Here is a 10,308-nt window from a genome sequence, read left to right on the forward strand (position 1 = left end):
ATCTACGCCCTTCATATATTTATTATAATCTATTATTGAAATAGGCTTCTGTATGGGGCAATCTGATGTCCTGCTTCTGTTTCTAGATTCCGCCATTTGTGCAGAATGTATTGTCGAGATCATGTGTACGTTCCTTTTGCCATTATTCCATACTTGTAATAAAATATTGCCATTTCTAAGAAATTGATGTTGGCCTCTTGAAAGTTTTGCAGTTTGAAGTATTTGAGGAAGACCTCTATTCTTTCGAATCGTCTCGCACACTCTCAATTTATTTTTTTTTTAAATTTTAGCCATGTTGACACTATTATAGTAATTATCTTGATATATATGGTGCCACATGTTCTTATACGGTCTAATGACCGATAATACAGTCTCTTCTGATTTTTTTTCATCAGCGGCATACACACATGAGTTGGATACGTATCCTATACGAGCTTTCAGACAGCACTCTGATCAGTATTCCGTATTTTGTGATTTTTGCGGGATTACATGTTTCGATTGACATTCTATCTCTCCACGGAATTAAACATCCATCTAGAGACAAACGTTGATCTGGTTTATATACGTTGTTAAATTTTTCCTTGAAATAATCGATGACAGGCTGAACCTTCACCAGCCTATGCGAATTGGGAGAAATATCGTTATTGTTACAAAAATGCCAGCTTTGCATTATTTGTAAAAATCTGTTTATGCTCATAACTTTCGAGAAGAACGGCGTTTCTATAGATGGGTTTGTAGACCAATAATCGTGGAGAACGTCCTTCTTTACTTGTCCCAAGAGAACGATCAGGCCCAAAAATTTCTTCATTTCAGTCATCGTGACGTCTTTCCATTCTTTTCGCTTTTGATGTAATTCTATATTTTTCCACAGTTTGATAATGATACTTGTTAGACTCCCTCACAAGTGCTCAATAATGTAACTTCCAATGAATAAATTCACAATATCTATAACGCTTTCAGAGGAACTTGGCATAATTTTTACGCCAGAGCTGCCTTTGAAAGGTTCCAAAATTATATGTTTTTCGTTCGTTGACCATGTACCATTGCTGTCTTCAACGTTATCATTTATGCCCACGTCTTCTGAATAACTGTATATTAGCGGTACAGGTCGTCGCTTTCAAATCGCTATACTACTGCTATCGTCATCAGTACTACTTGCTGAACAGCAGTCAAGACAATCTGACAGGTCGTCGAGATAAAACTCACCGACACTATCCTTTTCATTCATTTTTAAGGGCTAAAGCTTAGAGAAAAGCACCAATTATCTAAATAAAGAATGCGAAATGCTTACTGCTTGCTACTTGTCAGTCTAGTCTAACCAAATCTAACAGAAAGATCAAAAGTCGATCAATCGACGACAGGTCGGTAAGCGCTGTGGAGCAAAAGTCGAATAATCGATAGCCGGTCGGTATGTGCTGAGAACAAAACGTCAATTAATCGACGGCCGGTCGGTAAAGTGTTAACACAAGGATTTAAATGCTTCACCATAGAGGGTCAAGGACCCATAGTTTTAGCGTCGGATTTATGATTAGTAGAAAAATCTTATCCACGGTTAGAAAAATTGAATTTATTAAAGATAAGGTAGGACTAGGAAAATACAGTACAAGAAAGTGAATTTATTAAGGAATAGATGATCCAAAGGATCAAGGCATAAAACATCCATTTCATCGTATAATAAGCGATTTTCAACCTAAACAAAAAAATAAATCAAAAAATGATTAAATAAATAAGAAAACAAAATATTTTATAAAGCAAGATTATCAAACATTTACTTTCTGTAATAAATTCTTGATTCTTCTAACGTCTCTATTAGTCCATCATTAAATATACTCGAATTCCCCTAATGTAAGTTTCAAAATAACACTGCCAATCAATATCAGCAGCATTGAAGAAGAAGTTATGTTTATCGACGAGTGCTAGTTTGTCCTATAATTTTAAAACGTTATCGTTCCTGAATTCCCATTCATTAAGTGTAAAAAAATTTAATACATGTTTAAACTTTTCTATTTTTCTGAAGATGTTAAGCAATCTGAAAAATATACAATTATTTGATAATGTGCTTTTTTACCGATGATTAATAAATCGCTTGTAAATTTAAATATCGTCATATATTACATTGGCTTTCTTCCGCTGAGATAAGCTAACGAGTCCACTATAATAGCTGGTATCCAGTGCAAAAAAATTGTCAAAAGAAAATAGACATAATAGTTCTGTATCATCTGTAACGAGTGGTAAAATAATATTTGTTTTGAAGGAAATTTTATACCACTTGTTTTTAAATTATTTTCTAAAGTAGCCCAATTTATTGGTCTTTGAACAGAGGAAACAACATTATAAATCGGAATCTCTTTGTCCGCAGGTAAATCATTATTTTTTCCATTTGAAGGACTAATACTCTTTAGTATGGACCTACAATAAAAGATTTTTTTTATACGCTTTAAATGTTATTTTAAGAAATAAACTAACAATTTATTTTAGTGATTTTTTAAAAAAGAAAAAAAGTGACCTTTTCTGTGCAACTTCCCATGCTGCCGCAATAATGTTATTGACAACATAGTCAGCAGGAATTATGTCGCAAATAAGCCTATCATTGCAATTTAACGTGCGTAAAACACCTTTCGCACTTCCAAAAGCAATTCCTGTTAGTCCATACAAATTATTGATCCAACCGGCAAATGGTTCCTTTTCCGTTGAAGTAATAATTGATGGCCTAACGATGCAAGATGGGATCTTATTGGAATATTGCCGTACAGTATCTTCACAGATTGCCTTCGAATATGAGTAAGTATTTGGTTAAGTACCTAGTAGCCTGTAAGATAATCGAATATGTTAAACTACTTATGTTAGCTCTAAGAAAAATGCAATATTCTTATTTTTTTATTACTTTGGGGTAATTAAATCTAATACGTCTTCGCTTAAAATCTCTGTCAATTTGATTATGTCTTCCGTTTTATAGGCGGCATGTAGAATTTTTCTTCATTTTTCTTATGTATGCAATATAAATATGCCGTTGATATATAGACAGAGGCCAAAAGAAAAAATGTTTATAAAACTAGAACAACATATTTTTTATTAAATCCAATGTCTAAGTAAATAAATTTCTTCAGAAATTATATTTTAAAGTACGTGATTATATATAAATCGTTAATTAGAAAAAAGTACCTCTAAACTTTTCATCTCCTGGGCAAGCAAGAGCAGATCCCTTGTTCCTCTAATATTCGTATTAACTATAAAACGAATATTATCCATAAACGCACGATGCTGCGCTGCGGAAAATCAAATTGGTATCTTGAATACGTTTACGATCTTCCTCCGACAAACCTAAATTCAATTGATTCATGTCTCCTTCTATGAGAATAATCTTTTTTTCGACATCTTTCTGCTGTTTCTTCAATCTTTTGAAAATCTAAAAATTTAAATATACACCATAATATCGGTGATTTGTTTCATAAGTATAGCAATAATATGTAGAATGTTTGTAACTTTACTCAAAACATCATTGAAATACTATTTGAATCAAGTATTCGGATCTTGCTGTTTCTTTGCTCTTATTAGCAAATAAACCGTTTTTATGTCTGGACAAAATCTAATAAAAATAGAAATAGATTTTTACAAAAAGTTCTTACAAGGGAAACATACACTGGATACTCACGGATTTTATCGAGTTTGGTATATTAGAGTATCTTTTAGGGTGTTATCGTGGTAAAGGGTTTTTTCAAAATGCCTAGTAAATTTGGGAAAGAATTGAAGAAAAAAGTTTTAAACTTTTGATTTTGTTGTATTTTATAAAAATACGTTATTTATAAAAAAATTACTTTTCTTTATTAATAATTATTAAACTATTGTTGTTCAGTATCAGTATGGATTTAAATTCCTGTTTTAGTTTTAGATATTTCTTAAACTAATGCAGAGAAGTGTAATTCCTACTATCATTTCACTATTATTTCAAAAATTTATCTAGAAGAAAATATCTCTCAAAAACAATTTAATTACTTAAGACAAGTGCATACATAAGTAAAACGTGCATACATAAGTAAAACGTGCATACATAAGTAAAACTACTAGTTTATTTTTAATTTCCAACCATATAAACCTCTTGGAGCATTATAATTCAAAATTACTCAAAATAACAACAAGTTTATCTTACATATCATATATTATATGATTATAATGCTATGAATGTGTAAGTTTAATCGAGAATGAAAACAAATGTTAAACATTGTTACCTCAAAAGCTTTTCCATTAGAAGCCTTCCTAAAAACCCTAAACCTCCTGTTATGAACATTTTTTTTCCAGAATAAAATGTAGCTATTTCACTTCGTTTATTATCAAAATTCGGTTCTTTTACCATAGAAAACAGTTCCTCTTGATACGTTTTACCACTCAGTGACGCCATTTTTTTGATTCTTCTACATACAAACAAAGAAAGAAGTTTGGATAAATAAATTTGATAAATAAATTCTTAGTAAATTTTCAAGATAAAAAAATATTTATAAGTCATCACTTATAAAAAAATAGACGCATTTTATAATGATTAGGATTATAATTTTTACTCTTTCAGATTTCTCAACTATTTAGTTTGAATTAATTTTCAAATCAACAATTTACAATCTATTTTAATAAAAAGCATATAAATTTAATAATCTATTTCATTTGCTCTTTTATCTTATTTACATTAAAGTTTTACTTTTTTTGACTTTTAATCAGAAAAGATATAAAAGGTTGAAAAGTACAAAATTTACCTATTTATCTCAAAATTTTTTAACGCAAAGAATATACTAATTTTCTGATTTTATGATATTCAAAAAATACTTGTAATAATTGGCAATCTTTTCAAGAACTAAGTATGTTTGTGAGTGATTTAAAACAATTGTAGGAAACTAAGTATTATAAACGTATTCCCGATAAAAACTCTCTAGATATTATTTGACGTAACTTGATTCGACTGCGATTATATAGCAACTGACGAATATCCGTTAACTGATCACTGGATTTACATATGTATTATTCCGTACGTATAGGATGCGCGGAATGAATATTTTTAATATGCATACAATACAATGGGAAATTACGATGTTATCGTGAGAATGACTTTTGTTAAAACCATGATTTATTCAGTTAATCTAAATTCAAGAGAATATAGAAATTATTTACCTTAAAGAGAAAATCAATACAAACGGCGAACAGTAGTACAATATTTATAAAATGCTGTAATATTATGACAATATAGTCTAATTTTTTTTAAATTAGTAAATGAAAGTATTTTGAGAAGGTGATTAAGAATTTAATATTATTTTTTTGAAACAAAAGATAAGGAACATAAAATCAGGATTGTTAGAGTCCTCAAAAAAAAAACATTATATTTTATTAAATTATTTAACAACATTATTATTTAAGTAAATTACAACAAAATTGCTTAGTTAGCAGCTCTTGTCGTTAGCCGTTTGTGAATTGGGATTATCACTTAGACATAATAATAGTCTCTCGTTTATATTAATAACTGTCATTCAGATAATTATTCATAGCCTCTAATTAGTTAATCTGAGATAAAAAAAAATAGTCCTTTTGTATAGTGAAAATAAAAAAAGAAGCTATTTATATGAGCTATTTATATGAAGCTATTTTTATTCTTTCGCTGAGTATTACAAAGTCACTAAAGTATTCGATAAATGTAGCAATAAGCTTTGTCCATTACGTATGGTATTTTTCGTTTTTTCGTCATCCAATGTAACTAAGTTAAACGAAGGTGACTTACGACACCTCAATAAAAACAAATTATGAATAGAAAGAAAAAATCTGGTATTTATAGGGTATTATTTTTATTGCCTAATTTTTTTGAAAATAGATTCACTGAAAATAAATTTAATTAATATAACAGAAATGTCATTATTTTTGAAACGACTACACACTCTGCTCTGCACAGATGCTGCAGAAATCGTGGTATATTATATTGATTATTTAGTACATAACAATGGGACAAATATCAAAGCTAATTAAATCGACGAGGAGGTAAATCATCTTATTATCATTAGTTCCATAATGTTTCCATTTCATTTTTACATCAATTATCTGAGGATTACCACAAGAAAAAGATGTATTTCGCAAAAACGTGGTAAAATCAAGATTTTTCAAATTCTAGAAATCTTCTAAATGTTCTTGTTTCTACTACTACATTAGGATTTATACATTTAAATTACATAATTGCTAAGAGTGCTTATGCGGGTAAAACTGAAAAATTAGGTTTACACACAAAAAATGTTTGATGAAACAGTTCCTGTTGTAAGTTTAGAAAGAATATTAATTAGAATTGAAAACTCTTCTACATTATATTATTTTATTACATGAAAAACATTTGCTGTACGCATATAGAGAATTACTTTATATAGAAAAGTATATGGTTTACGTCCGTTTTACAAATTAATAAGATCTTGGAAAAACGGCATTGCCTTGAACTGTAGCATATTTCTAGTCGTCATTCCGGAAACAATTACATTGCAAATTTAGTGGACAATTGTTTTACTTAAAAACACAGAAGTTAATGTCATTGCTTATGTATATAACTCTAGGAAAGGTATATAAAATAAAATATAAAAATATGTAAAATTAAAATGTAATGACAATAAAACATACTTAGCAACATTTGAATTGCTAATTCAAATCGTAAAAATCTAAATTTTCACTGAATTTTGAAACTAGGTATAATAAGATACAGTAATATTAGGTGTACAAATAAGTTTCCGCCATGTTTTTATTAAAAATTAAGTATTTATTCTAGAAGAATGGTAATTTTAAGGTTATTAAAATACTGTCCATCACTTGCAATGACTTTTTCCCATCTCCAGGCAACATTCGGATCCCATGTCAGAAGAACTCCTTGTCTTTTGAGGCTATCCACGAATCAACCCAATTTTTGGTATCTTCATATGATTTGAACCGCTGCTCCGACAGAGCATGTGCCATGGACCAAAATAGGTGATAATCGGACGGGGCAATGTCTGGTGAATACGGCGGGTGGGGTAACACTTCCCAATCAAGTGTTTCCAAATACTTTTTCACGGGAGCCGCTACATGTGGACGAGCATTGTCATGCAGGAGAATAATTTTTCGTGTCTAGAATAGTATTGAGGGCATTTTTCCTTCAGAGCTCGGCTCAATCTTATTAATTGTGTTCGATAGAGGGCTCCGGTGATTTTTTCGCTCGGATTAAGCAACTCATAATACACTACACCCAGCTGATCCCACCAAATACACAGCATGATTTTTTTCCGTGAATATTCGGTTTTGTGTTGATGTTGACGCATGGCTTGGTAATCCCATGATTTTCTTCTTTTTGGATTATCATAATGTATCCATTTCTCGTCACCAGTGACGATACGATGTAAAAAACCCTTTTTTTTATGTCTAGCAGGCAGTATTTCACTTAAGCATAATCGGCGTTCAATATCTCTCGGCTTTAATTCGTACGGAACCCAATTTCCTTGTTTATTAATCATTCCTAATGATTTTAAACGATGTGAGACTGCTTGCTAAGTGACTTCTAATGTTACAGCAAGTTCTTTTTGTGTTTGAGATGAATCTTCCTCCAATATATCCTCCAATTCTGCATCCTCGTAAATTTTTGGCCTTCCACTGCGATCTTTGCCTTCTACGTCGAAATCACCGTTTTTAAACTTTTGAAACCACTCACGACACGTTCTCTCACACAAAGCAGTCTCATCATATGCTTCTACGAGCAATCGATGCGCCTCAGCAGCAGATTTCTTTATATTAAAGAAGTAAACTAATATTTCCCGCAAATGACGCTTATTTGGCTCAAAAATTTGACATTTTCAACTAAAAAAAATTATATTTTACCAATATGAAATCAATAATATTAATAGGTTATGTTGTTCTTAAACGTCCAAACTAATTTTTAAGCAGGATATCATCTGCGAAAGTAAGCGGAAACTCCGCGCCGCGCTATCTACATTAAAACGGCGAGAACTTATTTGTACACCTAATAGTAAATAGCCCAAGAAGGCTAACAAAGTTTTAATTAATAGTATTAGTCATATCGGGATATTCGAGAAATTTGAAATTTGGTTAGGACGATAATGCTGCTCCTCTGGTATATCTGAAAGATTTCTGAAAAATTACAATATCAACAAGTATATAGAAAATCTAATAAGTTAAAAATATTGCGTGTTTCACATTACGCAAGATTAGAGATACGTGGAAATATTGAAATTAGTTTTTATGAAGAGATTTCAAAATTACATGTTTTTTATTGCTATACATATATTTACTCAATGTAAATTCTTTTACATTGTAAAAATAGTAAGAATAGCTCGTGATTTTGTAGATTTTTTTATTCAATATTGATTATTAATGTTTATTAAATAGTTTACTTAAATTTAATGAAAGGGAATAAAAAAATAGTTATCTATAATCGTAAATTATTAATTTATACTCGTTATGTTTTATGTTACTTTTAACGTTGCAATTCTTAACAAGATATTTTTTTTTATTTTATGTTTTATGTTTTAGTCATTACACAAAAAACCCTCGTCAAAATTTAAAAATAAAGACCATGCAAATGCGTCCCAAACTTGTCTTTTCGTTGCTTATTATATGTTACCGGCAAACTGTCCAGCAATGTACGAAATGTATTCATTATTCATAGGCATTTTGTAGAACTCTAAATGAGAAACCAGAAATGTAAGAAATACATCTTCGTTTTGTTTTTAAACACTTCCATTATATTAGGTTAAGAAAAATGAAATCCAGTATTTTTACGTGAACTTCAAGACTTTATTTAACATGTCTTTGATTGTCAAATTTTAGTCAAATATGGACCGCTTTGTTCTAATTTGTTGTCATTTTAAAGATAGCTTCATAATCACCTCTCATAAAAGTCTTAGTCTCTATTGTCGAAAAACTCTAGATATCGATATTTGTAACCTTCTCTTGATGTCAATTTCTTATCACTAAGAAAGTTTTGCAATACAAGAAAAACATGGTAATCGCATAGTGCCAAGTTTGGACTATATGGTGGATAAACCAAAACTTCCAAACAAGCTCCCAAAGTTGAACGAGTCACTATAGACGTGTTGTCTGAGGTTGTCCTATTAGAAAACAACACCTCTCCTGTTGGCTTATTTTGAACGTTTTTGGTCAATCGCTAGCATCAAACGGTTCAGCTGTTGATAGTAGAAATCCGAATTTTTATGGTTCCTATTTTTTTCTTTTTTTTTAATCGTTTTTTTTGAAGTTATACTTTTTTTTTGCACGTTATTAGCTTTCACACTATCAAGAATATAAATACCATTTACAATTTCAGTCGCCTGGCATGCATTTCGCCTTTATCAAGAAAAACTAAAATGTACCAAATTTTCTCTTCCTTGACTTCCATTTTTACACCCTGTAATTTCAAACTAAATAGACCAAACAATAATCAGCAAGAGAATTTTTTTAGTGTGAAATGTCAGCTTTCCAACGAGCATAAATCTTAATTGCTTGATCTATATTTTTCAAGATATCGATCACTAAGCCATCCATCGAAAAAATAATGGATTTTTTTTCCCCAACCTAATATTTTTAGAATACCATTTTTATTTTTGAGAACTGAACGTTATTTATGTTTAGCCTTATAAAGACCATTTTTTAAACTTTCTGTTGTAGACAGCAGTGCGAAGTCGCCATAGTTATTCAAGATGTTTTATTAAAATAAAAACTAATCTGATACATATATAAGTACGTAACAATATAAACCTATTTATCGTACAAAAAAAATTGTAGCTTTATTAACCTCAAGAAAACTCCAAAAAAAATAAAAAAAAATTTAAAAAAAACTATAACTATCTGCATTCCATTATAATACTATTGTCAATAGGACGATAAAATGATAAAATAATTGAGATATTAAATACAATTCATAAGGTTTATACAATAAGAGTATAATCTAATTAATTCTTTTATATATGAGAAAGAAAAAGGGTTTAATTAAAATAAGAAATAAGAAATAAGAAAAAAGAAATAAGAAATAAAACTCTTAGTTGAGCCAATCTAAAGGAAAAATACGTTATTGGCTCTTTAGGAAATAAGTAAGAAAAACCGGTTTATATTTAAATGATTAAAAACTTCATATACAATACTATATACATATACAATTTATACGTTTGAAATGTAATTAATTCACGTCCATTACTTGATCTATTTGTAAATCAAATTGCTAGTGAGTTAAGAGGGCTATGAGTAACAAAAATATGATAGCAATAGTCTAGTAAGTCCTTTTCTAAATATTGTGTAAATACAGCATCATTTGTAGTA

This window comes from Polistes fuscatus, unplaced genomic scaffold, assembly GCF_010416935.1.
Source record: "Polistes fuscatus isolate 324 unplaced genomic scaffold, CU_Pfus_HIC Scaffold69, whole genome shotgun sequence".
Lineage (NCBI taxonomy): Eukaryota > Metazoa > Arthropoda > Insecta > Hymenoptera > Vespidae > Polistes > Polistes fuscatus.